The sequence below is a fragment of the Podarcis bocagei genome, assembly GCF_964188305.1.
Source record: "Podarcis bocagei genome assembly, chromosome: 4".
In the NCBI taxonomy this organism is placed as follows: domain Eukaryota; kingdom Metazoa; phylum Chordata; class Lepidosauria; order Squamata; family Lacertidae; genus Podarcis; species Podarcis bocagei.
In genome coordinates, this window is record NC_138128.1 from 82,287,851 (window position 1) to 82,307,577 (window position 19,727).

The following is a 19,727-nucleotide window of genomic DNA, read 5'->3' on the forward strand; positions in this document are numbered from 1 at the left end:
GGCAGCACAGGGATCCCATAAGGACGACAATAAGGTAACAGAGCTGGGTAGGGCCAGCTGGGGCCCTTCTGAGCTGCTGGGGTCATTGGCCAGTACCTGACCAGAGACTGGGAACCAAAAGGCAGAAGAAAATTTGGTTAACTCTGTGGAAACATTTTATTCTAATATGCAACTAACATTCAACATTAATGGATTTCAGTAAGTGAGCAAGTAGAAAGTTCTGTTCACCATCTCAGCTGTACCATGCCATTGATTATTAACAGATTTACAGAAAATAGAATCAAGATGGAGACCAGAAGAGTTAAGGGCAAGGTAATTTGTCCTCAGCTGTCACCCATATGTCCTTTGTTTGTTTGTGAGTCAGTTTTCGTAAGTAGGGTTGACAAGAATACAGATCAAGGCCATAATGGTTCATTTATTATTTCCGTGAGTGGGATATGAGAGTGTTAAGCAGAGCAGATGACCATCAGACCCTGATGGAATAATTTATAGGATGACTGCACCGTACAAACAGGAACAGTTTGGATAAGTGTGTTGCTGCCCGATATCACTCCTGTTTATAGTCGGGCCATTTGATATCAGAAACATGCTGGCATTCTAATGAGGGACACAAGATGATGCACAAAGCATTAAAACTCCCTTCTCCTGAAGATACACCAAAAGCTCATGTTTGGGAATCCTCTGAAAAGCAGTGCCTTCAAAAGCTTGACTTGACAAGACCACACAAGCCAGCAAACTAGATTCTGAACTAGTTAGATCTTTTTTAAAAAAAATCCTAGCACAGCAAATAGGTTTCAGCAAGGACTGAAAATGCTGAGTCAGAGGATAAACAACAACAGGAGTCCATATAAAGTCTAGACTGGTAGCCCACACTCAAAAATGGGCAAGGAACCTCAGGCTTCTCTGGTCCTCAGGCCACGTCAATCCCCAAGCCATACTACTTTCCCTCAAACCACACCACCTCACAGGCCCCCTTCTGCACCTGTCTAGAATGCTGAACTATGATAATGCCTCTTATTTCCCTGATGGAGGATGGAGTGCTGTAGGGGAGTTGTTTAGTACAAAGGTAAGAGGAACTTTGCTTTTTCCACTGCCCTCTGGCCCCAGAAGGTTGTCCAAAAGGGAATGTGGGCCAAGGTAGGAAAGGGTGTATCAATTCTGTTCTAAAAGGGAAAAGGATGTACCCAGTGGGTGAAGATCAGGCCAGCAAATGTAAGAACACTGTTGCCATATCAGTTATGAGCACATTTCCTGTGATTGGTTAGTTGCTATGCATGCAAATAACAAGGGAGGAGTGCTTTTGTGTCATCAACAGTTGCTCCAACAACATTCACACTCAAAACTGAGCTCTCTGGTATTTTCCTTACGTTTGAGCTGAGGGTAGGGATTGGTGGTGTGACCATTTTTGTCACAAAGGCAAAAGAAGAGGGAAGCAATGTTTCTTCTCCTACACAGATCCCAAAAGTAAAGAGCCACTGTGCTTCTCTACCCTGTGTGATAGATTTTAAGCAGAGATATCACCGAATTTCTCCTAACTCTATGGCATATTTGGCACATATTTGGCATAACATCCAAAGAAATCTGAAGAAAGCCAAAGGATTTGGTAAGATGCTGGTTCCTACAAGAGGAGTGGGATATTATTATATAGGTTTTGCACTGGCCCAGAATACTACATCATGATCTAAAGTGCAGCCAAGCCAAGCCCCAGCTTCCCAACAGTAATCTCTTTCCTTCCGTTTTGAAAGCTAAATGCACTTGTGTTTCCAAGCACCAATATAATTGCCTCAAGTAAAATACAACTTGGCAAATAATTTACATTGCAAGATTGTGAACACTTAAGTGCAGCGATAAGCTTCCTGGCATGATCAACTAATGCAATCTTACCATTACATGGATCTGCATTGCAAATTGCTCTTTGGAAATCATAATATATTTGTTCAAGAGAAGCTTAAATGGGATGCTTGGATATTCAGTAAAGTCTGGTTGCTTCATCATTGTGATATATAACACACACAAGCACACACTTTCTAGGAAAGCAAGACAAAAGTTTCCCTCTTGAATTAATCTTGTTGAGAAACTCATGTTGCAAGTATGCTGCCAGGGCCTTACGATTTCTCTGAAAAATATATTGTTGTGCCATGCCTAGAAACTTTTAGAGCTTGCTAAACTTGTGGATATTATAATTTCACCTGAAAGTCCCAGTGGGCATTCAGGTATGGTAGAAAAGGCTTTAATGGTCCTTAATGGCTTAGAATTTTAGGCCTAACCCTGCTCCTGACCATAGCTTCTCACCTGCCACTAAAGTCTCCCCTGAACAGCCTCCCGTCCAAATCTCTTTTCCTTGTGCATCCTGCCTTTTACTCATAAACCTGAGGGCAAGGATTGACTCATTTCTGATCTTTGTAAGCTGCTCTGCAAGCCTTTTCTTGGCTTCAGAGCCAGCTAAAAATGCTTTAAGCAAATAAACAAAACAAATGAAACAGTATTTCCCTTTGTCCATTCTGAAGCTACTGTCAATCAATTTTATTGGGTGGCCCTGAGAACTTTTGGAAGACTGTCAAAGGTATTTCATGCCGCATCATCCATATGTTACAGCATCATCATCACGTAACACAGGGGTGCCCTTGTGTGTCCCTTCCTGTCTATTCCAAAGAGAGACAAAGCAGTCCCAACATCACGGGGCAGTTGTAATGCTCTTTCCCACGAATTTGGAGGCTGCAATCTAATGCACAGTGACCAAGGAGGGAAGAGAAAAGAACAGCTGCATATCATTGGGCTGCATGCATTTGCTCAGGATTTTCTGTCACAAGAGGTCAGGTTTTTCCCCAGCACCCCTTGCAAGGCTCACAAGCAGAGCTGTAGCAGCCAGGTGTCAGGGACTAGCAGGCGCCAGGGAGTGGGTGTAGCCAGAAGATGATCCAGGGGATATGGGTAGCGATTTATGGGGTTTTGTCAGGAATGACAGGATGCACCAGGAGTTGAGGGAGAGATGGTGCCTGAAGGGAGGGGGCTGCCAGAATCACCTCTGTCTCCTCCCCCATTGTCCACTAAGACTAGAAGGGACCTGAAGACACAGTGGCAACTTCCATGTAGGCTTAGGCCCACACTGTCAAGCGAGGGTACTTAAGTTTTGCAAGCGGGCACAGTCCCACCATTGCTCAAACAGTCCAGCTCAGAGCACAAGCCACCAGAGAGGTGTTTGTGTGTTTAGTGCACCAAAGAACTAAACTACCTGCTGTTTGTCCTCCTTAGGCTGGGTGTTCTCAGGACATCAGTTTTACAACTTGCCGCAGACAAGCAGCTGCCTTTGAGACAGCCGAAAGAAGATGGTGCTGCAGAAGGAGAAATCTTCCTCGTGGCAGAGAACCAGCCTAGGGGCTTTTGTTTGTCCATATGAACTGAAGCATTTTATCTCTGTTACTCATGACAACAAAGAAGCTGGTGAGGGTTGCAATGATTATTTTCTTCATATAAAGAAAAACAGGGTACAAAATGGATTATTATTCCATAGTGTAAAATGGATTACTTTATAGGCTCCTGACAATATCTTTCATGTACAGTCATTTGTCTAATTTATGAAATTGTTGTCCATATCATTTTCTCCAAAGCTTTTATCTCTTCTAATGGTATTCAGCCAACCCTCAAAATGACTGCTTTCTCAGATGCTCTTTCTATTGCCACTGTGCTCCAGGACTTCTGCTTAGAAGCTTCGCCAACCTCTTTGCTATCTCCTTTCCACCCTCCATTCATTTTCTACACTGCATTGGCTGTGATCCAGAGAAAGGAATAAGGTGGGTCAAGAGAGAGAGAGAGAAAGAGAGAGAAATTCTCTCATGGAATGGCAGCAGCAGAAGCAGGAGGAGGAGCTGAATGCAAAAAGAAATGAATTATTCCCTAACTGAGCTGCCCCTAGCTGTTGGAGCTGGTGACCTACCTGCAAGATGAGAAAGCTAGCAGGCTTTGACCTTGAATATATGAATGGAGAAGATCAATCCCTGTGCTATATAAATAATAAATGCTAATAACTTTCCATAAATAAATGCCATCAGCTATTTATTTGTGCAGGGGGTGGGGGGAAAGGATTTTGAACACAATGAAATTGCAGCCCAATGAGCAGCTTGATAGAGAGGTAGAAAGAGATCTTGATGCAGCCTGCAAAGCTCAAACAAACTGGTTGAGACTCTTTTCTTTTCTTTCAGCTAGCATAGCGGGTTCATGTAAACCTGAGACACATTATTAACTACAGCATAGATCTAGACAATTTGAAGCTACCTATCCACATCACATTTCAGGATTTTGTGACAAGCCATCTCTAGAGATGCCAGGGATTTAACTTAGAACCGTCTACAAGCAAAGTAGATGTTCTGTCACAGGAATAGGAGCCTTCTCTAGATTCTGGGACTGAAGAGGTAAGGGAATCTGGGAGAGGAGGAATTGAGGCTTTGAAAGACAGCAGAACAATGAAAATGGTGTGGGAGGGGGTGTCAGGAAAGTCTGGGCAGTCTAGATGAATGATGAAAAGAAGGGAAGGACCTAGAGAAGGAGTGGAGGAAGCAAGTGAAAGAGGAGAGGTGTACATAAGCTGAAGAAATGAGCAAGCTCACATAGCAATAAGTAGACCAATAGTAGTTCATATGGTGCCTTCCAGATGTTTTGAGCTACAGCTCTCATCAGCCTCAGCCTGCATAGCCAATGGCCAGGGATGCTGGGAGCTGGAGTCCAAAAAAACTGGAGGGCACCAAATTGGCTGTTCCAGAAGCCACATCTTTGCTGCTGGTATCTATGGCCAACCAATAGCAGTGCAATATGTGAATCTGCAAAAAGAGCAGGATATGTATAATCATTGAGAGGGATTTTTTTTTATTAAAAAAAAGGTAAGAGAATGTACTGAAAGTATGGGGGATTTTAACAAATGCAGTGCTAAAAATAATTATGTTCATGTGTGTTACAGATATTCTTATCACACAAAAGTGTGCCACTGAAATGAAGGCTCTATTGAAAAAATAAAGTTCATCAGTTTGGCTCTTTTCCTTAAAAAGGGTATTTATAACTATGTCTTATAGGTCATTAAAACCAGCAAAAAGAAGCAGTACTTATTCCCACAGAAAATTTGCCAACATTTGGGGGCTATTTTAACATAGTATATATTACCCAAATTTAGTTTCCTTCTCTGCCACATCCCCTAAACAGTGTATCAGTTATACTGGGCAGCCATGGGGAAAAACTCCTGGCAAAGAATTAAAGTATTAATCAGTTTTTGCTAATTGAGGTTACCTAGATCATGGTATACAGGGACAACAAATTACAAAGGTGACTATGGCATTCAAAACACATCTGTTAAAGTCAAAATTAATGGATATGCAAAATTAAGTTCACTTTCTTCTCGATTTCTCACAAGCTGCACTCAACTCTAGAAAGAGCCATCAAAGATGATCATCAGTTAGATGTCAGCAATGAATGCCTCCAAAAGCAAATGGCTAAGCTTCCAATGATATAGTCCAATTAGATCCTAATTATTTACAACCTGTCATTGGAGTCAATGATGGGAAAGGAATTCCTTTGGTTCCCTTTTCACAGTGGACTAACTTGATGCTACCAAACCCCTTGCAGATCACAATGCAATTCCCAGTCAGATTATGCACTTCTCTAGATTTTGCATTTCAGTTTTGGTGCACAAACGGTGCATATAAAATACATATTTATGCAAAAAAAGTGCACAAAATGCATATTTTATGGATGGATGCATTGAAAACTGTGCATTCTACCTAAGAGTTGAACAATTTAAATGCAAAAGCAATCGCATGACGCAGTGTGCACACACTATTTGAATGGCAGTGCCCACCAACTTTGGAGGGGCCCCAGCCCCCTCAAATATTTTATTGTAGGGGCCGGAGCCCCCACGGCCCCTAGGAGTTGGCTTCTATGTTCAGGTGAACCTGCAGGTGAATCACAGCACAGCACTTTAGAATTGCAAGCGGGGTAGAGAAGTTGCCCCGCCATAGCACTCAGGTGCTCTGAGTTTCAGAAATCCACCACATGTGTGTGCATGCAGTAAGCTTGTATGTGTGGCCTGTAGAAGTTTGAGATTTGTCCAACCTTCAATGCGGCCCTCAGGCTGGAAGGGGTTAGCCACCTGTGTCTTAAAATTCCTTTCCATAAATTGAAAACTTGGGAGTGAACCCTTTCAAAACTTTAATTGTAGGCAACCCCAAATTTGTGCAGGGGTTGTGTTCCAGGTCATCATGTGCAGCAGCGAAGTGCATATAAGCACTTGCACATCGCTGTGATGCACACACTGGTGGTTGCACATCAATTGGACATGCATAAATTGGTCCTTGCCTGTATATGTATGTGAAACTGAAAAACAGAATGAGTTCCTCATTATCTGCTTTAAAAAAAAAATCCAGTCCTTGCCTTGACATCCCCCTTCATTTCTTCATTTCACATTCATGAGGCCTAGAAATGTACTTCAGAATAATCAAAAAGATTCAAAAGTGTCTTTGGGGCTGGAAGCAAGTTACAATAACCCCTTGTCCTTCCCTGTTCTACACCAAACTACATCAAAACTTATGGGTCCTCTCCAATTTTTCACCATCTAGAAATGCACTTCACGAAATGATACATACTTTTAAAATCACTTACACGCATTTGTGAATGACTTTTGAAGGCTTTCAACCTGTGATAATAGAAAGTACAACAAAATGTACTTTGTAATGCTAGTGTAGGCACTTTGACTGGAAGGTAACCCAGATACGAAATACATAAGTTATTGCTGGAGCAAGAACATGGCTGTCTGAAAAAAGTAGTTTGTACAGAAATAACTGGCTAATGGTAACTCCTATTTGCAAATACTCAACATAGGCTCCATCTGCACTATATATTTAAACAGTGGTTGTTTATTTCTTTAAAAAAATGTTTAGGGGTACTCTCATTTTGACTCAAGAAAACCACCATTTTATAGTTCAAATTGGGAAAAATAAATACAGTAAATGGACAAAAGTACAAAGATTCACAAAATGTTTAGGGGTATGTGTACCCCTGCATACCCCCAGAAAAAAGCACTGCATTTAAAGCAGTATCATACTGCTTTAAACGGTCATGGCTTCTCTAAAAGAATTCTGAGAACTGTAGTTTATTGTTGGTGCTGAGGGCTGTTAGGAGGCCCCAATTCCCCACACAGAACTACAACACCCAGACTAGTTAAACAAACAATTCTTCTTCCTAGGGAACTCTGAAAAGTGTAGCTTTTCATAGAAAGCTGAACAGTGAACAATGTATATGGTCACTGACGATCTCACACTAGAATCATGGAGCGATTCTCTTCCCTTTAAAGCAGAACCCTTCCTGTATATTTCACCATATTATGTATGGTTGATGAACTTTAAGCTAGAACCCTGAACTGTAAAGTTCCTTCCTCGCCCTATATAATTGCATCTAATTTCTTCAGCTAAGTTTATTTCTGGGTGTTGTCTATATTTGCTTACACAGGGCTTTGTTTTTGTTTTTTAAAAAAGCTTTGAAAGAGCATTTGATCCACTATGCTGAGAATAAAAAGCAGCCATGTCTTACATAAATACCTCTATATTTCTTGTTGCACAACTCAACTAACACCTCCCATTAGATGTTAGCAATCCTCTAGGTCAGGATCTGTGATGTTGTTGCTGGGGGAGGTTTACCAGAACAGAACAAGTACATACAGTAGAATCATTTGAGATCTGATATCTGTTCTTCGCACAGTTGGCTGGGAACCAGGGCATCACTCTGCAGCCTCCAGATAAATATAGATTTGTGTATACACATTGAAGAGCTAAAATCTGGAATATGATTCTTCTTCAATTCTTCCCACCAGCTTTTCCATCTATGAGTATACATCCTCATGTAAAAGCACAACTTGTAGAATGTGGTCAACAGCGATTTTTCTTCACGTGACTTTGGCACCATATTCTTAATTCTGCTTTCGTTTACTAAAGTTTACTTTAGTCATTTAAAAAGAAATCATGAAATGTTGTCTTTATTACCTACTTGCAGGCTTCTCACAAGCATCTGACTGGCCACTGTTGGAAAAGCAGGATACTGTAGTAGATCAGGAGTGGCGAACTTGGTGCCCTTTTGATATTGTTGAATTACAACTCCTATCAGCCCTAGACAACATGGCCACTGGTCAGCAGTGATGGGAGCTAGATTCCAACAGCCACATTGGCTACCCCTAGGCTCAATGGACCCTTGCTCTTCTCCAGCAAGCAGGGATGGAAGAAGGCATACATTTCCATTCCAGACTGTATTTGTCACATGCAGCACCATTTCCATTCTGCTACAGTTCACCCTCCATCAAAAAACATATTATTTGTCTGGCTGTATGCTGTGGTGGTAGCATGTAAATTATGTATTTTATATAATTAATTAGGAAACTTATGGTGCATAAGTTACATTACCATTCCATTATTCCACATCATTCATTTCAGTGCAAAGGAAACACAATGCAAATAACAGAGTGGAATCTACTCAGTTACATACTGATCATATTCACTGGATTGATTTCCATTCCGAAAATGGAGTGAATAAGCAAACACCAATAAATTCCACTCCCAGAATCCTCTGATATCCTTATTTGGCCTGCACATTTATAGAAGCCAACAGGTTGTCTTTAGGATAGACTACCTTCCTTCAAGCTAACTGGAAGAAATAGAAGAATCCAGGAAAAGAATAAAAATGAAAAAAGCGCACAACATCCAGGGGAAGGTATGCCTAGAAATGATAGGAAACAAAAGGTATTTAACTGGCTTTACATTTATGGGGGGCAGTTGGCGGAAATCAATGTAAACATATATTCAGAGAGTTTGGACAAGGGAGAACAACTTTCCATTTACAATATTGTTTTTCCAATGATGCAGTTCTTATAAAACATTAGGCACAAATCAGGGGTGAAATTTTTACTGGTTTACAAGCAGGGATGAAGCCATGTGTAGAAATGAAGTAGACAAAGAAATTCTTTCTCCTGTGATATCAGCAGGACAACTTCTGCAATTAGCTGCTTCGTTTTTAAATAGAAAAAAGTGAGATATACATTAACAATAGCAACTGGAAACAGAGATGAAGTGTGAGTGCCTTTTCTCCAACAGCGTTTCCTGCAGTGGCTTTCAAATATGTCTTTTCGCATTGACATCTCACCTGCCACGAAACCTCTTGGTACACAAGAAGATTTGAGGGCAGGGTTAGCTAATCTGCAGCCCACAGCCTGTATCTGTTTAGATCCATTCTAGTCTTGTTTCAGGCCTGGCCATGGGAATGAGTTGTCCTTGGTCTCCCTGATGGATGAGCTTTCTAGAGAGCAGTGATCTTGCTCTTGCTTTTTGATCTCTCATTGGCTTTTGATATCACTGCTTGCTTTTTATACATGCAAGTGCGAGTCAATAACTGTATATTCCAGCAAATATGATGGAGAGGACCGGGCAATGCAAGCTTCTATTCTTTACAGATTGTTCTATGAAGAGCAAAAGACAGAATTTTCACACCTCACTGCTGAAGCGTTCAGCATTTCAGAGAAAGATGAAAAGAGAATGAATGCTAAACTTAAACTTGGCCTCATTTTTTTTCCAGGTTAAAAAGCTGGGTCCTGGGTCTGAAAAGGTTGAACTCTACAGCAATAGAATGACCAGGCCACAGCAGTAAGTTAAACCAATGAGATCAGTGGCATCAAGGCCACCTCCCATTTTCATGATAAATGCTTTCTGACACCTAGTGGCCTCCACTTGAAGGCCACCTGCAAACTCTGCCCTTCCAACTGGCAGTGATTACCATTTGTTGTCATATCAGTTAGTTTAGCAGGAAAAAGCAAAGAGTTCCCGTGTTCTCATAACACTGAACCATGATTTAGCTTTGTGAGAATGAGCTGCAATGAACTTTGGGCTCCCCGGCTCCCCCTCCTTTGGCACAGCCACAAGGAAGAGATTACTTCTGCTTCAGATTAACCACATTTGTTGAAACAAGCCAATTTCATAAGCTATGGTCTGAAGCTAGCCTATTTCAACAAACCGTAGTTAAGATAAATGGCAGTTTGTTTGAGTTCAACAAGCTGTACTTAATCCAAAATGGAAGCGAGAGCTTCTGAACTGCTCTTCACAGTCACACTGTGCAAATGCATCCATTGCTTTGAAAACTAAGCCCATATTACATGGCTTCCGTACCTACAAACATCAGAAGCGACATTAACCCATTTTGAAAAGAAGCAGGGCAGAATCTGAGAGACTAGAAGGATTCTTTATTGAGTCTGACTTAGGTTTATTTCTCTTAACTTGTCAGAAAGGGGCATAAGCCTTTTTAATACTTTTACTAAAGATAGCTTATTAAGTGCTAAATTTTAGCAAATACAGGATTTATCTGCCCACTTCAGCAGGCACCTACACTAATGTTCACACAGCAAAACACAAAGCAACAAAAGAGCGTTAACCTTTTATAGCTTCTGTTTGCTCTGAATAAAATCACTTTTCTTATTAGTGCGGCTAAAAGCTCTACCGACAGTAAAGTTTTAACACACAAACTGTGCATTCCATTTTATTACTGTGTATACTTTCTAAAAGCATGACTTCCTGTATCACCACAAACATTTAAGATCACATCTAATACTTTAGATTTTAAGTGACTATCCAAGATGAGATAAATAGTGCTTCAGGATTAAAGGAACTTAGTGTAAATAGCTGGTGACAAACTGAGGCCGGAACTATACATTACTAAAGATGCCCTGAAGATATCTTCCATTTCCATTTTCAGGCTGAAACCAGTTTTTTCAGATAATAACAGTCCTTTCATCATGAGAATGCTTTCCCCCCAATCCTCTCTGATGTCATTGTTTTCCCTATCTGCTGTGTCTTTGTTATTCTTTTCCAGATTACCATTTCAGTCTACTTCAGAGATAGGGAAGCACAGGCCTGGAGGGTCACATGTAGCCCTCCAGATCTCTCTGTCTGGCCACACCCCCTTTCCCCAGGCCACACTCCTCACCTGCCCTGCCTTAGACAACCCATGAGTGCTTCTGCCTGCCTGGAATGTGCCCTTGATCTCTGATAATGCTTCTTGTTTGGATGATGGAGGATAGAGATTGGCTTGTGAGTGTGTGAAGAAACTAGCCTACTGCACACAGGTAAAATGTGCATTTCCTACTTCTGCCCCTGACTCCACCAGCCACTGGCATGTGGCCCCTAGAAGGTTGCTTCGAAATGCCTTTTTATCCTAGCAACTACATGGGCAACTGATATGAAAGGTTTCCCCATCTTAGGGAGAAAGTAATGCCTTTGTGACATCATCTGCAGGCATTACACCGCTCCCCACCAATGGACAAGAATTCTGAGATGTGGGGATTGGTGCATTGGCTAGTGATGTCACAAAGGCAGTACTTTCTCCAAGCACAGCTGCTGGAGCAGGCTAGAGCTGAGCTCGACTGAAGGGAGGACAGGAAGGATGCAGAAGTCTGAAGTAAGGATGAAGGTAAGCCGGGAGACAGAGGACATGTCTCGCCAAGGGGCTGAGAGCAGGGATCGAAAGAAAGAAAGATGGGGTGAAGTCAGCTAAGAAAGGAGGGCTAGGGAACTTAGGCTTCCTGTCCTGCTCAGCTTCAGTCCTTCTTTATGATCAACTTTCCATATGAATTCTCAAAATCTGGGAATTCACAAAAGGTACTAGAGGAGCCATACGACTGATCATTAATTATTTTTATAATGTGAAGCAATCCTGTTTGTTTAAGCTGTGTTTCAATGGGTATTGTGTAATATATTCTGTCAGTTGTAGTGTCATGTACAGTGTAATGTGTTGGATGGGGGAAGCTTTCTGTCTAGCCAGATGAGAGTTGGTTTAACAGTCACCTGGGGGCCAGAATGGCTGGGTACTAGCCAGTCAGAGTCCGTCCATGTTGGCTGGTGCTTAGTGTTCATGGTGGACAATCAGAAGAAGACCACAGAGCAAGAGGATTGAGGAAGAAGAAAGAAGACCTGAGAGGAAGGTGGCGGCTGAAGACTTGTTGAGGTAGCCAAACCACTTGGCTCAGGCTGAAGTGGAGATTCAGGAACCTATATACAGTACAGCATTGCAGGAGAAGGGGTGAGAGGCAGCAGAAGCAACGTGCACTTTGGAACTCCAGGCTCTGGTTCTGAGCCTGGGTGTTTCAGGGCACTTTTCCTACCCACAAAGCTACCTGAAAAACTGCCCAAGTAGTTGCAATAGCTCTTGTGAGTGGCTTATGAGGTTTCATAAAGAGCTGCCATCAGACAAGGAAACTTCTCAGTGCTGGCACAGAAGCACTTGGGACCTCAGTGCTTCCCAAACTTGGGTTTCCAGCTGTTTTCAGACCAGAATGCCCATCATTCCTGACTAGGGGTAATGGGAGTTGTAGTCCAAAAACAAGTTTGGGAAACACTGGATTAAATGAAGCATTGGTGCACATGTGCATGCATATGCAAGATGACTTTATCCATTACTTCATCTGGAAAAACCAAATAAGAAAGAAAGAGAAAGAGAAACAAAAACACTTTTTTATAGTGGCTAAAAGGGGTGACAGCAGGTCAACCTGGGATACACAAGAATGACAGGAAAGGTTCAAAAGTAAATTTGTTGCAATAGGTAGATTATTAGACATCCAAACTTTCCGCAAATATTAAAACAACATCAAGCATGGATCTATAAAGCCTAATTCATTGACACACATCCAACAGAGCTTTACACTGCTTTTCTGGCTCACAGCACTGCCCCTTTCCAAGAGAAATGAGGCAACTTGTATTGAAAAAATGTCCTTTCTCTTGGATGAATAATATATAGCTACATTAACTTTTCACCCCAAAGCACATGAATAAGGTATTAAAGGCGACTGCTGATAAAATTGCTGGCAATAGCAGTACAGAAAGGGGAGCTGTGTAACTGGCAGGATGAATGGGCCTCTTGCTTATCACCATACATAGCTAAAAGATGAAACCAACAGTTTGACTATCAAATAAGTTTTTATACATATTATATTATTTATTGCATATGCTCAACCAATCCCAACTTTTCCACAGTGCATCGTTATATATCAATTTGGAACATGATAAGAATATTCCATTATGTCCCACTGGACTCTCCCACCACCACCAACAGAGGAGGGAAAAGCAGTTATTCCCCAGAAGAAGGTTTTATTACAAGTACGCAGCGAGCTTTGTGTACCACACCTAACTGAGGTAATCATATGTCTGGAGAAACCTTGTGAAATACATCTTATTATAACTCAGAATTTGACAGGGACTGATAACAAAACTTTGAGGAATCTAACGTTATTCCATTTTTTCTTCCATCAATCCATGTGGGAAAATAGCTGTATCTTCCCAGGTTCTGGGTGATTTATGTCTCAGTGAACATCCTACCCAGCCTCCTATTTGTGTGCTTGACTCCTCTATGCAATTTTTGCTGTACGGTGGTAACTTGAAAACACAGCTCCATAGTGTTTGCTTCACATACTGGCTATTGTGCAAACCAACTGCCTACCCAGTTACAGTGTTTTTCATCCAATCAAGTAAAAACTGCCAAACATGTGCAAAGCTGCTTACAAGAACACATGGGTCGCCCTCCTTAGGAATGCATTTTCCAATAGCTATCAAGCCTCAAACCATTGCACACAAGGATTTTGGACTCATTGTCTAAATGATCTTGCTATTAGGAAACAGTTCAGTATGTTCTTATCTTAACATATTTGCCTAGCTTTTGACTCACAGTGTAGGCACAGTCCACAAGCCATGAAAGTCAATGGAAAAGCTACGGTTTTCATGTTTTGTTTTGTTTTTAATCCACTCTCTCATTACCTTCGATTCCTAATGAAAAGCAGGAATAGCCAATGTGATGCCGCCCAGCTGATGTTGGACTCCAATTCCCATGATCCCTAACCATTGGTGATTCTGGCTGGGCTGATGGGAGTTTTAGTTCAGTAACATCTGGAGGTCACTCTGGGCTAAAGCATTGCTTCCTCTTTCTTTCTCTTAATTAAACACCATTTCTCTAGCTTGCCCAAACCATTTCCTGTGTCCACTGATGGTCCAACTCTCACCCCACCATTTATTATATTTGTTTAGGTGGTGTTGTTTTTTTTAAAAAAAGGTTATAATTGTGTTTCAATTGGTTGTTCCCTACTCTTGCCAAGGCAAGGCTCAACTTCAGAGTAGCCTCATACAGCCACATTTTTACCATCATGCTGTAAAAGGAAAGAGGATCTCCAATAATTGCGTTATCAGAACTGGTTTCAACACATGATGGACTTCATGTTTTTGAAAAATTTGCTCAAATGTGGCGGTTACAGAATTCACTCTCAAAATGAGCTGGAAGGAACATTAGAAGCCATCTAGGAGAAACCACTCTGCTCAATGCAAGATGCAGCTACAGCAATTTTGGCAAATATTTAGACAGTCCCCACTCAAATAGCTCCAGTGAAGGAGAGAGACTACCACCTCTCAGGAGATTCTTGCTCCACTGTTGAACAGCTTTTACTGTTCCAAAGTTTCCTCTGAGATAACTCCCTGGAAGCCATTTTGGATCCTTCCACAGGAGCAAAACGGAATACTTGGATTTATGGAAATGAGGAGGGAGATCAAAATTCTTTACAAGTAGCAAACCAATAGCATCAAGTCAAGAATGTGTTGCCTAATGAACAGGGGTATTACAAAACCAATCCAATAGTGATGAATGGGTGGGGTGGCGAAAAAAATACTGGAATTCTCCACCAAGCCAAAAAGGGGGTCTCTTGATCAAGCATAACCCACAAAGCAACCTTGGGTATCTTTATGTAAACAAGATGCAGTGACTCAGCAGACATCACACCTAAAATCTAAATGTGTTTTACAAGCACACATAATTTTATTTCAGTGAGTTGGAACACAATAGAAAACAAGATTTTAAAAGGATTGCTAGAAAATAATCTCCAGTGAAATAATCCCAATGTAATATACTTTTAATTAGTTAGATATAATCTTGCCATATCTTTTTATGGGATTGTCATTAAGAGAAAAATACAAATAAAGCCCTCTGATAAATCCACAGCTGCTTTCACACTGACAGAATATTCACAGCATGCAAGTTAATATTTTACAAGAGTTATTTTCTTCTCTTTAATCCTATAAATTTCTTCCTCTCTTTAAAGGCTTCTTCTACCTACATTTGAATCCCTGCCTTTAATGAGCACATCAGGAAAACACACAGAGAGAGAACCACAGTCACATACAGCTGCCAAAAATATTGCTAACATTAGTATAAATACATTTTAATGATCAGAATGGTGCATCTCTGTGTACTTAGTCTTTCATATGCAAGCAAGCTGCAAACCAGAAAGGACAAGAAGCAGTCTTTAAATGACACCGTTCTGGGAACTGGGTCGCTCGGGAAGAAATGAGCTGTAACTGGCTGCTGCAAAGTGCTTCTGTTTCTCCCTGTGAAGGGTGGTCAGGGCAATGCCCAAGGGCGTCCATTTCTGAATCCAGACCTGGGCTGGCGATTCTGAGAAACAAAACCCTGGTTGTTAGGTAGCTTACTAGTTTAAATCCCATATTTTGCCCAGGAGATCCTTTGTACAAATCCTGTGCTCCTGAAACTGATAAATAAAAATAGCAATCAACCAGCACAAGCACACTTGAAGATTGTCAAACGTTGAGGCATATCGAGTTACTAAAACTGTGCACATGATAGTGGATCCATTTGGAGAACTACAAAAATCGAAGTTAGCCAATGCCCAGGGACGCGGACTCATAAAAAATATTGGGGGGGCCCGGGAAAGCTCATGAATAATAAATAAGCTCATGAATATGCAAATAAGGTGGCGCCGCCTCCTCGTGAGCGAATAGGGGAGAGCGTGCTGCGCCTATTAATCAGCTCCGGAACAGCTGATATGCGGGAAATGTGGGGCTAGCTGGAGAAGAGAGGGCGAGCCCCCTCCGCTCCAGCCCTAAATAGGGCAAGCCACACACCCCCAGCCAGCCGATTGGTACCCGGTCGTTCTCGCGGGGGCTGAAACTGCCAGGAGGAAGGAAATTTTCCCCGGCAGTGCCTTGGCAGTGGCGGTGGTGTTGCGAAACAGCGAGGCAGGAGCCCCCGCCCCCGGGGATTCCCTAATCTCGCGGGGGACGGCCGGGGCTCTCCGACTAGGGCGCGCGGCTGGCTGGCTGGCTGGCGAGGGAGCAGGTGGGGAGGAGGCGGGGGACGGCGGCGGCGCTCTGCTGGAAGGGCGCCCGAGATTATTGGGGGGGCTGAGTCCCCCAAAAAATTTTTTTGAGGGGGCTCGAGCCCCCTCAGGCCCCATGGAGTCGGCGCCTATGCCAATGCCTCATTCCATGAAACCTGAAGGCTCAAACCGAGACCATAGTCACACATCATGTTGAACTATGTTTTAGCATGGGGGTGGGCAATGTGTTGCTCTCCAGATATTGTTGGACTATAATTCCCACCATTCCCAGACAAGAAGGCCACTGTGCAGGGATGATGGGAGTTGTAGTTCAATAATATTGAGGGACACTACTTTGGATATCCCTGATTTAGCATGCGCCGGAACAATCCTGAAGATGCCTCAGGCTTGTGCACTGCCACTGCCACTGCTGTGCAGCTAAAAGCACTAACAGCAGCACTGGGGTTTACTTTTCCTGAATTTCAGCTTGTCTTGTTATCTAGACATGGGCTTGTTACTATAATGAACTATGGTCAGTTTCGAAACAAGCCAACTTCGAGCAGTGGTTTTCAAGCTATTTGTTAAAACTAACCAGAGTTTTTAATAATCCATGCAACCTGAGTCTGGATGAAACTATCTGAGGCTGATGGAAAGCTAGATGTCAAAGTTATCCTCGTAGTAGGAGAAAACAGAAGAGGGACATGCAAAACATAGGGTTTCTTTGGTTAATTTCATCTCATGCACTTCACACTAAATCATGGCTTAGCCATACTTTGTGCAAACTAAGCTTTCTCTTAGGTATTCTGAAGCATCATCCACAGTTTCCTAAGCAATCTCTCAATGAAGCCATCAAAGGCAAGCATTCTAGGCACCAAGCTTCAACTAAAGCAGTTTTAAAGGCAAATTTAGAGGTCCTTCCTTGGGCAAACATCTTGGGTATTTTGAAAGAAAAAAACCACTTTCAGTCAGACTTACAAAACCTCCTAATGGTGGAGGGTATCTGTGCATCCTTAGTTTACTTCCCATAGAAAGTTTTAGACTGGTGAACTCTGTGGGAAATGGATGGAAATTCAGCAGTTTCTCTAGATATTCCCTTGATATTCGCAATGCTTATTATACTGCTCCATGCCCCCAAAGGTCCTTTGGACATTTCTTCTCTCACACATTCTTCTTTGTATTGAGTTGAGTTTACCTTGAGCTTGATGTGTCATCTCAATTCTAATTTTCAAGGGATTTGATGCTCCCTTTTCTTTTTACCCACTACACTCAAGCAAAGTGCTACAAAGTAGTGCTCATCATCTCAACTGCATTGAATCAGATGTTACTTCCTCCATGTGGCTATAACTAAAGATACACAATGTGAAGGGCTTCAGTGAGTCTGAATTCATCCCATATTAACAGCAAGACTCCATCCAGACTTGTGTTCATTTGTGGGTGTATTCTGCAGCATTTTATTGATGCAATAATAGCGCATTAGAGATGGATTTATACTGGGCTGTCCACATATCATTCTGCCTTATTAGTTGTTCTGCAATGCCTCTCCAGTGTTACCATATAAATTGCCATTTGGAGGGGCACTCCTGCACTGTAGCACAACAAAGGTGAGACAAAAAAACATTAAAAATAAACTGCAACATTTGTGGTTTAAAATGTTAACAGATTTCAGGAGGAAGTTAGAGAACATGCCACTGACTGGAAATGAACAGTACCAAAAGCAGGATCTCATATAACTGTCCCAATACCACCATGAGCAGAAATCATCCTAAATGCCCAAACGAAAGGACGTCAGGAGGGACACCAAAAGATGTAACTGCCAGAGTTTTCTTCCTATTACAATAGGTTTTCTTTAGTTCAACAGACTTATCTCTTTTGACAGGGAGCACTGATAAAATTATTTCCATGCAATTTAGAAATCGGGAAGTGATACGACTCACTGCACAGTGAGCCAGGCAAAGTAGAAAATCACATTCTACTCACTGATGACTTTAATTAATATCAGGATTTTCAATGGTATACATAAATTATAATTCTTGTACAAAATTTCACCCTTGCTCTCATTTGTCCTCACACTACCCACTTTGAGGTAGTTAGACCAAGGCTGAGAACTTACAACTTGCCCAAGGGTACAAAGAAAAACAATAGTTGAGGAAAGCCTTCAAGTCTGAGCTACTTGGGTGGAGTCCAATTTTCCTCCCAATGACAACCATCTTCAAATGTTTATGTGTCACTTCAGAATTTCACAACCAGCATCAACAGAAACAATGAAGAATTGCATTAAAACTGTATCTAGACATGCTTATAGCAAATGTTAGCAGTATCATACCAAATGATATGGACCCCCAAATGTCAATAATGCTCAATTTCCAAACACCACTTGTAGTCATAGCCAACAAATCCAGATGTTGCTGACCTAAAACTTCCATCATCCATGGCCATTGGCCTTGTTGGCCAGAACTGAAAAGAGTTGGAGTCTAAAAACATTAGCTACCCTTGTCCTACTGAATGATAATACATTCCAGCTTTAAAGGGATACTGGTCAATCTCATGGTTCAGCATATATGTTATTCAAAGGACTTCTGATCCCATGTGGAAAGTAAAGCGACCCCAATTTGAAAAAATTAGATATATTTCATGAATCGTAAGAAATAAAGGAATCAGTTCTAGCCCTCATGAATGGTGAAGATCCTTTTCACTTGCACCAGGACTGCTTCAAAATGTGTTAATTATGTGATTGGAGGGTGGAGGGGAATAACTTATAAGTGACAATTATTAGTATCTAAACATGAAAGTTTATTTATGCCAGAAGACCTTAAACTGCTCTTGAAATTCGATCTTTATTATTTGGGTCGTATCCCCCCACCCTCTCTGTAGATAGAATGGAACATCCATCCAACTCTTTAAAAAATTCATGTGACAAAACAACTGCACCCCTAGGCTTGTTTAAAAATTAGTATTTTCATTGGAACATAGGGTTCGCCAAATATCTCTATGGACAACCTTGGGCATGCCCATTGATGTTTCTGGCTCCCTCCCCCTTTTAACAGCAGGTCCCCACCCACCATGCCCTTCACACAACTTGTTTTTTAAAAATCCTATTTCAAAATGAAGTTTCACCAAACCAGGACCTTCAATAAACTGAAGATCAGTTGGGCTCAGATTCAACCAGGTTCTGTTTTTAAAAAAGGCTTGGCCTTTCGTTCAGGCCTTTCACTTCTAAAGAGTTACAAAAGTCCTTGGTGCTTTGCGAAGATGGATTACATCTGTGTTCCACATAACAGCCCTGTAAGGTAAGCCAATTTTGTTTGATCTTGTATGAGAAGCTGTAACAAGGAGGCAGTAGCTTGCCAGTGGGCACCCGGTGAGTTCATGGCATGGTTCACATCACATACTCTTTATCACTACACTGAATGCATGTTGCTAAGGGATAGGCTGATGTAAACAAAACACAATGCTATGCTGAAAAAGAAAATGGGGACAATAACACACGGCCTATGTCAAGTGTCCTTCAGCCACAGGGCAAAGTAGCAACAACAAAAAATGCAAGTAAGCAGCCATTCACAGGAGAGCC

General features: G+C 41.7%; 1 protein-coding gene and 1 long non-coding RNA gene across 3 annotated transcripts in view; one reads left to right on the forward strand and one right to left on the reverse strand.

The window, feature by feature from the left end:
* The window catches only part of NRG3 (neuregulin 3), a 620,711-nt gene that overhangs the window by 582,553 nt on the left and 18,431 nt on the right, over positions 1–19,727 (reverse strand). The gene's annotated exons all lie outside the window — the stretch shown is intronic.
* LOC308585506 lies at positions 11,390–15,283 on the forward strand. Its single transcript, XR_014007452.1, has 3 exons — positions 11,390–11,481; positions 13,041–13,199; positions 15,146–15,283. It is a non-coding gene; the product is annotated as an uncharacterized lncRNA (long non-coding RNA).